Source organism: Thunnus maccoyii, chromosome 22, assembly GCF_910596095.1.
Source record: "Thunnus maccoyii chromosome 22, fThuMac1.1, whole genome shotgun sequence".
Taxonomy (NCBI): Eukaryota; Metazoa; Chordata; class Actinopteri; order Scombriformes; family Scombridae; genus Thunnus; species Thunnus maccoyii.
The window spans coordinates 14,091,646-14,107,451 of NC_056554.1; the positions used below are offsets into that span (position 1 = coordinate 14,091,646).

At 38.2% G+C, this 15,806-nt stretch overlaps 1 long non-coding RNA gene across 1 annotated transcript; it reads left to right on the plus strand.

The window, feature by feature from the left end:
- The first annotated feature begins 991 nt into the window (after positions 1 to 991).
- On the plus strand, positions 992 to 14,250 carry LOC121890127. The gene is made up of 2 exons (XR_006093704.1): positions 992 to 1,142; positions 13,869 to 14,250. It is a non-coding gene; the product is annotated as an uncharacterized LOC121890127 (long non-coding RNA).
- The last annotated feature ends 1,556 nt before the right edge of the window (positions 14,251 to 15,806 follow it).

Here is a 15,806-nt window from a genome sequence, read left to right on the forward strand (position 1 = left end):
GCCAGGGTTTCAATCCATCCTCAATGCTTCTTTCTCAATGTTTTTTTTGCCTTGCTGATTAGCTGACATCACATCGTCGCGCATGCCCATACACTAACGTCTGTTTTGTAGCCTTCGTTGCTAAGGGTGTCACTAAGGTTTATCCATGTGTTTCTCATGTTGTCCACTTGCGTATTTCAGATTGGATTTCGGCTCATACATGTACAGATGAATTTGAGAAGTTGATATTTCGAGTAAACAACAAGAAAAAGTAGCGAAATCCTACTATTATAGTTTGTTGCATGGTTTGTTGACGTAGCCTTCACAGCTGGCAGATGTCTGCCGAGGGGCAGCTTCCAAGAGCTGGCCAATCAGAACAGAGTGGGCCCATAAGGAGGGGGACCTTAAAGAGACAGTAGCTAAAACGGTTTCAGACAGAGGCTGAACCGAGGGGTTGCGTGAAGGGTCAAGGAGTTTTCTGAACTGTTAATCATGCAAAGATATTCATGTAGAGCCCCAGAGTCCATGTAAATGTGCATAATATGTCCCCTTTAATGTCATCAGTAACAGCCATGACAAGTCGAAATTTCTGCTGTGAATAAGGTCTATCCTATCCTCTCATCAGGTCTGTAACACCTTTGTTATACGTAAGTTTGACTCAGAAATCCTTAGAAATATGTTTTTCATGAGAAAATTGTGATATCTTGAAAAAAAAAAAAAAAAAATCCGGATCTTCCATTTCATTGTTATGGCTAAAAACAGATTTCCTCCAACCTCCTCTCCACTCTTTCTCTTTCCTTTCTCTTACCTGCACCTTTCCTTTTCCCTCCCCTCTCCACTCCATTTCCCTCTCCTCCTCTCCTCTCTTATCTTTCCTCTCACCTCTTCTGACTACAGTAGCACAGTGACTCGGCCTGTCAGCGGTGTCAGCTGTAACTCTCAAAATCTAAAAGCGCTCGTCTAGCTGCACACAGTGACAGGATGATTACCCTTTTCATCATAACTGTGAGGTCTTAACATGAGCTGATTCCTCTCCCCCTGAAAGAGCCACGCGGAGCCAGCGAGAGTAAGAGACCTGGAGAGAGCTGCAGAGACAGAAAGAGAAAGAAGGGATCTGACAAAAAGGATGCCAATGATGCTGGAAGACAGAACTGTATACTTACGTAAGATCAAAAGATTTAATGTATTGACCCATGCACTGGTTAATTATGCGTCTTTGATAAACTTTGTAAATGTCTGGGCCTTTAGGTTAATATATCAATCAGCGTACAGGTTTATATCCAGCATCATCACACCATGGCACAGATTCACAAATTCCTTATGGTGGTAATTAAAGCAATCAAATTGCATTACATTATTTTCAAGCCAGAAGGTGTTAACCAATGAAAAATCAACATGATAATGAGGTGTTTACACACAAACACATACTCATCAGTGGAATCACAATGTATTGTAAACTGTCAAAAAGGCGAGTAATTATGAACAAAATCTGTTTTTCATTCATTTGAATCATTAACTGATATTTTCATACATTAATTATTAGTTGATGCAAACCTGTCATACCTGATCAGAAGTGACCAGAGTACCTACGAGCATGATTTGTGACATCACAACTAGGTTGGAGCCAATCCTGGTTCCGTATTCAATTTACACAAGTTTTATGTGGAAACTTGAAGCCTCAGTGAAGTAGGAGACATCTTGCGTCTGGTAGTTAAACTTGAAATGAAAAATATTTGCATATTCATAGATTCTGCATTTTTCATTGAGGGAGAAAAGATGTAATGAAGATTTTTTTTAAATAGTTAATCAATTTTTTTTTTTTTTTCATTATTCAGTTTATTTTATGTCTTAAAACATGTCTGGAGGGTACCTTTTAAACTGTAATCTGCTCTATTAAACTAGATTAGATTAGAGAAGGTGGAAGGCAGCAGTTTTGTGTATTATACAGTCATTGGTAGGACAGACTTGCCATAAAACTTTGCAGCAGCAACATGCTGTAATTGCTTCATTTGAGTTTAGATGATTCTAGATCAGTCCCACGTCTCTCATCCTAGTGGTGGAGTCACCACGTTTACACACCACACACTAGACCAAACACTAGAGCCAATTGCGGTCGCTTGTCATCAACCAAACCAACCTTCTCCCTCCTGAGTCTCCAAGCTGGCGTATCGAGCCATTCTGTATTTTGCCACATTCCAAACGAATGACACGCTGGGAGATGAGAAAACTTGTGAAGACCCAGTGTACACACGGGGACTAACAAAGTGGAAGTAAAGATTTCTGATGTTGACACTTCCACTTAGGGACAGAGCGAGCATGCAGGCCTTCTATCCTCTCTCTCTCTCTCTGTTTGTCTTGCTTTGCGGATTGGGAGCATCATTAGCCGAGATTCCATCAGTGTCACTAGATTTTGCTGGCTGCCATCTGCTTCACTCAGTTACAGTAGGGATTAATGGTCAGGGGTTAGACGCGCCCAAATCCCTCCCTCGCTACCCATCACTGCTAATCTACAGCCTCCTCCTAATCCTCACCCACCACCTCACATCCTCTCAATCTGATAAACGTGTGTTTATGCATACAGTATTTGTGCCCTTGTATGTTTTATCAACATCTTAATTTAAGTAGATGTAAAGTTGACACTGGCCTTTTTTATTAGACCCTTCAGCAGTTGGATGTACAACAGTTAAAATCAATGTTTCGGTCATAGTGAGACAGCTTTGAGTCACATAAAAAAAGTTTTCAAGCTCTTTTTGTGGTTTTCTGTTTATTTTTTTGCTGTTATAATGTCAAATGTCTATGTTAAACATAGTCAAAGGTCCAAAACTTGAGGTGAACATATGTAAAATGCTCCCAGAATGTCAAGAGCCAGGCTTCAACCTGCTCTGAATGCTCTGTTTGCAAAGGTACCTCTACTTCCCCCTTGTGATGACATCAGATTGTGCATGCCCATAAATGGACGTCTGTTCCTTAGCCTTTGTTGCTAAGGTTGTTGCTAAGGTTGTTCCATGAGTTCCATGTTGTATCCCAAGTTGTCGGAAGTCTCCCGAGAGACAGCTTTGCTTTCTGGAGCTAACCAATCAGAACAGAGTGGGCTCATCAGGAGGGGCTCCTTAAAGAGATAGGAGCTAAAACAGCCTGTTTCAGACAGAGGCTGAACTGAGGGGCTGCATAAAGGGCCAGTATAAGATAAATATTGATTTTTTTAACTGTAAATCATGCAAAAATATTCCATTACAGTCCTAGAATCAAAATATAGACCAGGAAATGTGTATGATACATACCCTTTAAGACAAGCATGTGAAAACCAGAAAGAAGACCTAAATTTATTTGAAATTCCACTCACATATCATCGACTGTGAATTGCTGGAATAACCAGCAAATTCTGTTGACATCTCTAATAATTTGAAATTGATGGCTTCTAGCTCAGAAAAACACATTTCCGGGCTGTAATGAATACACTTGAATGTACATTGTAATATCTAGCTGGTAAAGTCGGTGTAATAGATCTAGTGCCTGTAGCAGCTGACATTGAACCCAATAGTGCGCTTTAGCCACACTGATAATTAAAAGACGCATTGATCTCTTTTCCCATTGCATGGACCCTCCCCTTCAAGATCCAGTTCCTATTTCCTGCAGGATTTATTTATCACCCACAATGCCACTGGGGTGCTATCATTCACAGTGTAAAGAGGAGAGAGAGCTCTAGAAACAAGTAGAGAGAACAGGGAAAATGGTGCTCTTTGTGCTCCCGCGTCAGCAGATGGATGGGCCATTAGTGGACATGGGAGCACGGTTCAAACCTTGTTATTAACGCAGGTGAGAGAGAGTGCATCTCCGGCATCCTGGATGAGGTTTAATTTTCCTGAGGAAACTTTCCCTCTCAGCACATGAAATTTTGCGCTTAATTCACAGTGTGGCAACTACTTTACGACATAATAAATTCTGTAGAATAAGCAGCACATTAACTCACCTGTACTTCATGCGGCCAACTCTCTGTAGCTCTTGGTTTGAAGCTAGAGCTGTGTATTATAATGTCAGCTAATGCATAATTTCCTTCAGCTGATGTTGTTGGAAAAGCCAATTAGCATGCAGGGCATAGAGGGAACATAACTGTCAGAAGTACAGAATTCCCTGTAAGTCAATGAAAAACCTCAATATCCTACACAATAACTGCTAATTGGAATCACCGCCTATAGGCTTGTTTTGAGGCACTTGACAAACCTGCCTTGTTTATTTATAATCCATCAATTTAACCATGTTCTCATGCCCACTTATCTTGTTCACTTATCTTTTGTAGATTTGAGTAATGTATTTATTAAAATGTTGTCCACGGATTTTTCATATATTAACATTATCACATGAATTACAATATGTAGGTCATGGCAAATATATTTATTTCTGATCTGGATGAAGTTTTTCCTATTTTTTTGTTCAAAAACAAGACAAGTATCAAAGGCAAATTCACAAATTGCCTTCTACGTCCTTGCCACTGGGTGTTGAGAAAAAAACCAGGCCAAGGGCATTTCTCCTTTTCATGTGTTTTTAACTTTAAAACCCATCCACCTTTAATTCAGTTGTGGCAAGATCAGTGGTGCACCCAGATAAATTGGTGATTTGGCCTTGGGAAATTAATTCATTGTCTTTTACTATTTTTGTAAACAGGCGTGACACTAATTAGCAATGATTAAATTATTTCATCCTCTGTGAGCTAACACATAGCGCTATAGTCAGTTTCACAATCACCTCTGAAAACATGCTTCGAAAACTTATCAGCTTATGTGAGATGTATGACTTTATGAACATTTCTCTCGAGACATATTGTAGGGTTTTCAGTGCATAAGTAAAGAAGAATAAAATACTCCTCTGTACTGAATGTGAATTTTTACTTATTCATTAGCTCATTAGCTTATTACCTTGCGGGAGGCTGCTTAAGCTTGAACGCATGAGCACAGTGAAGTGCACAGATCAAAACCAAGTCAAGGTATGGAGTGGGCATTGGATAACTGTCACTCCACTTCACAAAACATTAGTTGGGCCCCCAAAATAGGTGGATTTACAAAAATGTCAAAAACTGAGAGGAAAATCTGATGAAAATACATACTTTTAACACCTCTTCATCTCAATTTCTCTTGTTCTTTAATTCTCCATACATAAAGCAATTTAACTGTTGAGAACCATCATCATCACAAGAAACTACATACAGCATGCAATGTGACCACACATAACAAATATGTGTGCAATAAATACAGTGTAAATACAGAAGCACATGCATGAATGCACAGTGATCAAGTGCACATGTACATGTAATTGCACACAAGCTGGAATTATGTTAATGCTATGGTAATAAACAGTTGATTAAAATCACTTCAGTGCCCCTCCAGTTACCATAACCTATGAGGAGGGTATTAAAATATGGCCTGTTTGGTTGGTTTAAGTGGTTAATTAAAAAGTATATATTTTTAATATTATTTTATTGTTTAACATTCGTTATCATTACAAGTCTTATATCTAACAAGACTCTATAAAACATTTATTTTTGTGCAAAGTAATTATAAATTAATATTTAAGTCAGTTATGGCTGCTGATTTAATTTTGAAATTATTAATAGACTCAGAATATATAGTTCCTCATGAAGCATTCATTGAGTAAGGAAAATATGTCACCTAGCTTGGGCTGCATATACTTGAATACTATACATTAAATAAAAATGACAAGACTTAAGTGACCCTTCCACAAGCAGTTCTTGCCACTCAGTGCTGGTGGTTTAAAGAGCTTCTTTCATGCTACAACAGTTTATTCTTTAAGGGAATATCTACCCAGTTTCAAGCTTAGCACTTGCACATTGCAGCATGATGGGCATCAGCTACAATGGCTGAGCACACACACCCATTCAGGGCTGATGAGCACTGGCTCTCTGGAGACAGCTTGGTGAGAACAGCGAGGTGGAATATTCATGCCACTGAGCAAGGGCTTGGAATCACTTGAAATGCAGTGAGTGGTGTTCTCAAGTCATAATGGTAACAATTACCAAACTGAGGAGGCATACTTTTGATATAAAGTCTGCTTCACCATCCAATTAACGCTAGGATGCTCTCACCAAAGTCCCAGTGTTAGCATGGCTGAAAGGTTATCCGCGCAGTTAGGCCCAATGCCCGTGCAATATCTAATGCTACTGCCACTTTCAGAGACCGCTCATTCGCTGACAGGGAGACGGATCTTGATGCAAGCCAGATGAAATGCGCGTTATGCAGAGAGAGAGACGTTTCTAAATGGAGATTGAATTACCCAGGAGCCCTTATAGGAGGTTCATTACAGTCAGGGTATCCAAGATTTCCTGATTCATAGCTCTCTCGCTCCCTTTGCCTGTGTGTTTGTGCATGTGTGTCTGTGCCAGTGATGTTCACATTAGCAAACTGATGCAGTAAACAGTCCTGATGGGTAACAGTGGGTGTAATCAGGGGTAGACACCCTAATGAGCCATGCAAAATCTAATGAGATTATTTCGGTTCAAACTACATAAAGGTAAAATATGACTGAATCTCAGCCCTACACCAGATATTCTCATATTGCATATAATGGCATATTTTAAAAATGCATTTCACCTGTAACACATTGTCATTCTCTCTATTCTGTCTTTATTTTGGGTAGAACTGAGGAATTGTTGGATAAATTCACAATGTTTCAAGTCTGTCCGAAAATAACAGTCAGGTGCTAAAATGAACATTCACCCATGTTTTTCTTGCTGTAATCATTCCTCCTGTTCATACTGGTCATTAAAAGATACATTCATAATGCACTTTCAATGCAAGTGATAGGGGACAAAATCCATAGCCCTCCTTCCATACAAAAATGTATTTAAAGATTTATTTGAAGCTATTATGAAGGTTCAGTCATCCAAATTAATCAAATCAAGTCAATATCTTTCAATGTATCTGTTCAATCTCTTCCACAGTTACAGTCTTTTTAGTCCCATATTCCCTCTTTTTGTTACAATCCTTTCACTGCAGCTGAACAGGAAAACACTGTCTGTCGAGACACAAAGAGGGAGTTTTTTTACTAAAAAGACTGTAATTGTGGAAGAGATCCACTTTATTTGACTAACTCAGACTGCTGAAGCTTCATATTATCTTCAGATAAACTTTTAAATAAATTTTTGCCCAAAGCGAGGACTGCACATTTGGTCATTATGAAAAGGAGGAATGATTACAGCAGGAAAAACGTGTCAGTGTTCATATGGGCATCTGACCATTGTCCTTGACCGTCCTTTAATGGCTTCAAGGAAACACACACTTTTGTTTTAGTATAACTATGTTTGAGACAGAAAATGAATGATTTTTGAGTGATACTGCGTGCATATTTCAATGTTGTATTGATACTAAGGTATCTGCAGAACTTATATGTAGAGATCTATGCATATGAAGTAGAAAAACACTGACACTGTGATGTGCTTTTCAAGAGTGAGGCGCACCCATCATCTCTTTACCCCTAGAGAAGACAGGCATATAGTGCTCAAGGACTCTCAGCTTTCACACATACAATCTTTTCTGTCTATATTTTCAGTTTGCTGCCAGTGAGTTTGAGAAACATTCATCCTAGATATGTAATTCAAACTGCAAAAAAGTGTTTTTTATATCAAGGCAACGTGCCAACATTATATTATTTAGTCATCTTTTGCAGACTTTTCCCCACCGCGAAGACAGCCAATTACACCAAATAGCAAATGTCGATAGGTAAGACACTGATATACAGACGGCAAAAACAAACAGAAATAGCAAGTCTGGACTCTAGATTCAAGGATTCAAGGAAGTTTATTGTCATTCAAGAACATGTTGGTACATGAAGGCAACAAAATTAGGAACTCAGGTCCCAGTTTAGAAAATAGCAATAATAAAATAATAAAGTCAATACAGAGCTGTGGTTCCTAAAGTGGGAGTCACAAGATTAATCATATCATTATTCATCTATTGTGATTTTTAAAAACAGACAGGTTTTAGCTGCTTGTGGAAGAACAATATCCATCACTGTCCCCGAAAGAAATACATTAAACATATTAACTTTCACTTTCTCATTGAAGTGAATGGGAAGGTGTGTCCAAACTTTTAACTGGTACTGTATTTAATTGTATTCACTGTTAAGTAAAATTACTTATCTGTAAATATGCACAGCACCTGTTGGCTTTTTCTGACTGATTAAGAATGAGACTATATTACTTAACTTAATATTGATATATTATAGCCTAATATAATATATATGAAATTGTTAAAATAAGCTTTTGTGTACATACAGGCTATGTTATATTGGTTATATTGGGGTTTGGGTGGCTCAGGGTGCCATGACAAAAAAATTCCTTTGAAGGGGTGCTGTGGTCTAAAACAGTTTGGGAACCACTGCTGTAGACAGTGCTGAGTACAGAGTAATCAGGGCACTCCTCGACTAAACACCGCTGCAAACCAGCGTGGTCCTCTTCCAACCATTCCTGCCATCACCACTACCTCTATCAGTGCTATTTATAGTGGGCTAACCTTTTGTTACTGGGCCCCCATCCAAGCACTCTCTCTCCAGCTCTGTCACTGAGTGGCCTCCAGATCGCCACATCCCTTCTAGTCTGGAACTGGAAGTGATAATTATGCCGACTCTTCACTTCAGAATCCCTACTGTTGACCCGACGGGGGCCACATTCTCATTTCAGGTGGCCAATGAATATGACTGCCAAAGCCTAGCTTCAAGAGTGAATTACCTTTCATCATGCTATGTTTCATGCTTAGCTAGGTCTAAAGGACCTTTACAACAGCACCTGCAGTCATGAAGTGGTGCATCATTCTGTGATGCATTAAGGTCCAAAAAAAAAAAGACCTCAGAAATGGCAAGATATGCTATGCTTAATTATTATTTTGTGCAACAGGACTGATACTATAAATTTTGAGCAGTGCATCCTTATTAACCATAGTTTATCATTCTTTGGTGATGGTTATCTGAGAAATTGTAAGTTACATATCTTTGAGCGTTACACAGATCTTTAAAGTGTAACACAGAGATTAGCCAGAAACCATTTCTAGTGTACTGAGCAAAACAGTCAGGTGGATGTTCCTGCTGCAAAGTCCTGGTGATGCAGCAATTTTCCCTGGCTTGCTCCGAATCCAGATGCCTTTTGCCTCATGACAGCTGCGTTTGTGGATGATCCATTTAACTAATAGACCGGTATTTAAATGCATCTGTTCAGAGGAGGCAGTTGTGTTCCAAAAAGGCACATTGTGAGCTGCTGACATTTTCACAGGAAGAGAAAGCAGACGATGTAAAAATAGGTGCTTGACGTTCATTGAACCACTATAGCTCAGGCAGATGCAAACTGAGAATGGGTGACATTTTAAAACCTGTGTTTCATACTGATCTTTTATCACAGGCTTATCACTAACTTATAACTGTACTGCACCATACCACAGTAGCAGAATAGTATTGTTGTTGTTGGTTGCATTTGTTGTAAGACAAGAGTCATCCTCACTGGCTGAGCAAGGACATGCAATTTGCAGTGCAGTTTTCTGCAGAGGTGATAGTCAATCATATGTTGTATGTTGCATATTGTAAAGATCTTTGATGCAAATGTATGATTGTTGGCCATAATAGATCAAATTATCTTCACTGTGTTTGAGCGAGAACATGTAAGATGGTTCTGCATGTACTCATAGAACTAGGGTTGCATTCTAAACCATACTTTCCGAGGTTCATTTAGATTTAATAGCACATGTAGCTAGAGTAGTAACCAAGGAATATTGTACAAGTCACACTGAAATTAGCAAGAACAACAACCAGTAGGAATACACCTCTAACTGTCCAAAAGCTAGCCGACATGGACATATTCACATGTACATGTGAGGAACACACAAAAAACAATTACCAAGCTAAGCTACAATATGCAAGTTCTGGAAAAAAACGCTAGCATGAGATCTGAAAGGAAACCACTCTGTTTCATTATACTGTATATATAAAAATAAACGTTACTTACTGTACTGTAGCCATAATATTACACATTACATACACATAAACCCAAACCTTTTTTACTCAGACTTATGCCACATTGACTCAATTGCATTCGTCTATCAACAGCTTCTTCCTATTTTACTCAAGTGCTACGATTGCATTGTGTTTATAGTGTTTTCTACCCATCATCCACTTCATCACCTCTCCACCATTTCTAAGTGCTGTGTTTTACCACACTTATTACCATTTTAGAAAGGGGTAAGTGAGGGAGGGATGGAAAAAAAAACAGTAGCAGAGTAAGAGGCAGTACAGCCAATACAACAAATCAGCATTACTTGGTATGCATGGAGCAGCCAAAGCTATCGTGTTATAAATTGGCATGTGGCAGCAGGCCAACAGTGCATTGCATTAGTCAGATGCCCTCAGTGTAATAAAATGCAGTGGAAGGGAAGAGAGTGGGAAAAAAAAGGCAACGCGCTTTCTGTAGATTGAGATCTTAAAAAGGGGAGCTGCTGAACAATATATCTGGGCAGAAGCTCAGACCAGCTGAGAAGATGGTATCAGCCTGCAGGATTACGCCGGACTAAATGAGATGACATTCACTTTGACAAATAATTTCCTCCTGTTGTATGCATATGGAAAAATGAGAGATTATTTCAAACTGGAAACGTGCATTTGTACAGCTGCAGGAGGGAGAGAGAAAAAAAAGAAAACTAGAATCAGTCCTTTGTGCTTTAGTGCAATCTCTCACAGCTGTGCAGAGAACAATACATTCCCCAGAATGTATAGACTTTTTCGATACCACATTTGAGCTCTGTCAGCTTATTTCTTGCACAGGAGAAAATGTCTGATACATTCGGAACAAAATGGATTAATTGTCCTTAAGTGGTGCAGACAACCATGGAAAAAAAACTAAGGCACTCCATCTTCAGGTGAAATAATATTGTGAATTTATTCTTCAAGCATATAGGCAACCAAGCAGACCAACGTGTATTGAGTCGATATGCGTTGGTCTGAAGACCAATTAAAAATTGATTGATTAAACCATCTGAAGACGGTGTGTCTTAGTTTTTTCTTTTTTTTCATGGTTGTCTGCACCACTTAAGGACAAATATCAAGCAAGACCTCCTGGATCTTGTTTTTTCTATTTTCACCTGCCCCACTAAAGACCACCTGTCATATGAGTCATCAGAACCATGCAATCCTTCTTTCTTCCATTGTAAACCAAAATGGAGTAACTTCTGTGAGTAAAGCTAACACACATATTGACTTGTTGAAGGTTGCTGTTTTGAAGAAAAAAAAAAAGTCCATTATATCTTGGGTTTACCTTGAAGTTTCACAGACTGATTTGAGAGAATGGCAAAGCCATGTGTCACAGTACTTGGCTGGTCTTTCTTTTCATGTTCTTTCATCGGAGGCACAAGGAACCAGCAGGAAAGCTAAGTATGCTGGCTTGCCCACACAAACTACCATGGAAGTGACATTAAAAGCCCAGTTTAGACAATCTGGCTCACTGATCATGAAACAAGAATTCATTCCTTTACATGCATCAGCTCTGCGTTAGAGTTTTGTCTCTTGTATCCACAAATAAAGATGATGAGTTTTACCCTCCCCTGACCTGATGCTGCACCATTATGTAGATTGCAGTGGAGAAAATGGGAGGCAGAATAGGTGTGATGGTGCACGGGGTGATTTTATGGAGATAAGAGTATATGAATTATGATAATATAAAGAACCCAGCTGGATGGTAAAGTTCAAAATAATATTGTATGTGTTCAATCCCCTGGTAATAATCATCACTGGAGCAGCTCCAGGCTGTATATCAGCAAGAAATCAGTGATTAGACATGTGGTTCCAGGATGTTCATAAATAACCAACTAAAGGAATGAATTATTCCATTAAAATGATCATATTCTGATTTAATACTGGTGAAGTTTCCCCGAGTAGGCAGAGAACATGTGTGGACAGCAAGGTAAATTGCAAGCTATTCTGGACCACTTTAGTGTGTGCTCATTAAGTGTCCTCAGTAGAGCCATGAACTATACAGGCTCTAACTTTTTAGGCCCGTTAGAATTAGGTGCATGGCTTTTAATCATAGAGAATAAAAATTCATATAGAATAAAATTTAACATCATATCATTTATACAGAAAAAACAAGTGTCACAACTGAAGTCTTTATTTTTTTAACCATGTTGATAAGCTTGGATTAGAGAATTTGTACCACAAGTGGCATTATGCATTAGACCTTACGTATGTGTCTTATACTGTAACTGAAAAACCCCTTAATGCATGAGAAGAGTTAATACACAGTGATTTTACAATATGCAGCAAATGTAAGAAACAGTCTTCTAACTTTAGAACATAATAATATTTCAATCTCTGCAGTAATTGTCTTGGGGAAGGTATGTATGCTTCTTCACTGTTTCATTAGTAAATCCATTTGTGGCCACAAATGATTTCTTTCCTTCATATTTAGCACTGGCGGCATTCAATATATGCTGAAGGAGTTGATTAGAGACATCTGAGGAAAAAAAGAACAGCACTAACATCACACTTGCTCAAGGCAATATTTTCTCTGGGTGGTGTTCAATGGAATATCAAAGTAATATACAATGAAAAGAATCTTTCTGATTACAATGAAAGTCACTCTGAAAATAATTAAGTTTTTTTTTTTTACCATTTTTAATTATTTTCTACATTACAATCATACAAACTAAATGATTCTGTTTTTCTTGCATATGGAATTCATATATACTTCTTGATCAATGATGAATGATAAAAGTAATCACTCCAGACATCCACTGGCAGTAAACATAACACAACTGCGGGTAATATTGCAATCAATATGTCCCAGCATCCTCATGAATGATTGGCATCAATATTGTATGCAGTGTACAATGTGTTATTTGGTTCATCTTACATCAGCTGATTAAAACCTTCTCTGTAGTTACACAGCATTCATTTTAGTGTGTGACCATACTTTTCCTCCCCTTCCAAGAGTGCGCAAATGCACTTAAGGCCTTTTTGCATCGAGCGAAGCTTTGCATTAACTGTGAGGTCTTTCAGTGTTGGTTAAATTTACAGTAGTAGGTCATCATTTCAGATCTCACTAAGAGCTTCCATCTAATATATAATGTTTATTTTTTCACCATTGCACTCAAGCCCATTTGGCTCCTGGCTCTTTAGCTGTAAACCTTTTTTTTTTTACTTGTGATGTATTTTAAACTGCCAGCAGTTATCCTGGAAACATGGTTTCATTCACAATGGTGGTTTGTTTTTATACTATATATAGTATACATTAATTTGGTGGAATAGAGAGTAGCAGTGCTTACTATATTACTTACTATATTACATAATTTTCTCTCTCTCTTTATTTTCACTACACCTTGAACTACAAATCTACAGAATAAAATCAGTGTGATGAGGTTCAATGCATGTAGAGGCTTAATAATAAATGGATTCAAAATGTTAAATATGTGTCCAGGTAAGAAATACAAGCAGACTGGCCTTCACTCGTGTGTTGTGTTTGTCCAGTTCTTTGTTGATGGTTTAGTTTTGTACAAATTAATATCACAAAGTTGATGAGAAATGTGTAAATCCATATGTGAATGTAGAGAGTGTGGTAAATAAAGTTATTATTGATTGTGTCCATTTTGTCTTAACCATTATCTTTCTTACTGGCAGAAGAGTACACAGTCCAAACAAGCTCACATCCTTTCTAAAAAATGCTGCTGGGTCAGCAACTCTACAAAGCTTTCACTTTAGTCTGGCTTCACTTCCGTGATTGGACTGCTCCTGATATACCTGAATATTGTGCAAGCTAAGCAGGCTCACCAAACTTCTGACTCTCCTGAGGAATCAGAGTGAATGCAACCTAATTCTGATACCTGTCACTTTGTATTTTGTATTTCCAGCCCAGTCTCCATTTTAATGAATGAGGAAATGTGGTTCCACACACAAACCCTTGGCTCCCTGGTTTGGCTGCTGGCCTTGCTTCCTGTCAGCATGGATTTGGGAACCTGAGAGAGGCTTTAGTGTCAGATGGGTAACTTTAAGCCTCTTCAACTGCTTAAAAATGCAATTTAATCAAAAAAGAAAAATGCAATTAATAATGGTGATGTGTCTGGTTTTGGTATGCATATAGAAAATTGAATGTCGCCTACTTGTAATTTTATAAGAGGCATTTGACTTGAGATGTGAATAACCACAACTAGAATGTGCTTCACACTATGCATTTGTACCTTAGAAGAACTTACATGTCTTTATGATGACCTTTGAAATAAAAAGTAAACAGAGGTGGATTTGTTTCTTGTATATACTACACACATTTATACTGAAGAAGACTAAGACTCTGCAGTCATGCTAGCAGATCTGTAAAACTGTACCTAGGCACAGCAGTGTTTTGAAATAAATGCTAATGTCAGCATGCTATCATTCTCACAATGACAATGCTAACATGCTGACATTTAGCAGGTGTAATGTGTTTACTGTCAATCATCTTATATATTTTTTTCTGTCTTTAATCATTCATAAACCAGTATTGGATTGTTAAAATTTTAACCTTCTGCTGGCATTAAATGAAAAGTCAGGGGATCACCAAAGTTATTATGATAAATCCTCAGGGAGGGAGGAGGGGGGGCATGAATGTCTGCACCAAATTTCATGGCAACACAATTTACTAGCTGTGAAGACATTTCACCAAAGCAAGAAGGCTTTATCTTCTGGGGACCATAAATGTTGAGATATTTCAGTCATGACCGACAGACCCAACAATGCCATCCACCGCTGGTGTGGCTAATTAAAAAACAGCACAAAGAGAAACAGAAAGAAGTATTAGGGACCATATAACAATAATTTAGAAACCAACACACAAGACAGCTCACAGACACCAGGATTAAGCAGACAACATTATGCAGTTTCAGAAAGTTTAAGAGATGCGCACACACACTTGCACAAACACACTCACACTCACTTGTTTACCCGATGAGCAATATTAGATTGGACGTGCCGTCTGCTCCACAGTTATGGATTTATGCTTCATCACCATGGCATCTCTTTTAGCGTTGATTATAATTCCCAGAAGCCCTTAATTAAACTGTGTGCAGCAAAGGCCCTTTTTTTCTTACAATTATTTATCTCTGGACGAGAGTAAAGCCCTCAGATTTACTGACCAGGTCTCCCAGTGCTTAGAGAGAACCAACAAGTCAAGTACCCCATAAATTGCTCAGCCCCACCAAACAATTTGCTCTAACTGAAGTCTGCTTATGAGGCACATTTCCTATTAGCTCAGTGTTTTTATTTAATAGTCTGCTTCTGCTTAATCACTGTGTGCAGGCTGTATATTCACAAGACCTTGTTGACTTTGATGACTTTCTTTGGTATTTTGGTAAGGATGCGGCCATGTTTAGCCTTTTCATAAGGGAGATTTGAAATTCCCCTCTGAAATGTAACAGCCCAGTTGACATTCAGCTGTTGTAATTTGGCTGTTAAATTATAGAGCAAGCTTGTTGTTTTAATTACACTACATTTCTGTGTGTCAGCTCTGGTGTTTAAATGGCCATAAAATAACAAGATAAGTTAGTGGTTGGTACAAACAGTTTTATAAACAACTTAATATACAGCAAAAGTGCCATTAGTGTCACATTTTTTACCAATTTCTTTTTCATATTGGGTTTAATTTCTGTACAATGTCCAGATTTAATTAAGCTTTGGTGTATTTTTCTTGACCTTTTTATTTTAATTTTAGAAAACCATAGAAACTTAACTAAAAGCTGGATTGTGGGACATGCCAAATGAGTACACACAATGGTTATAAAGCCTATCAATGCCACGTAAATCTCTCTGTATTTCAC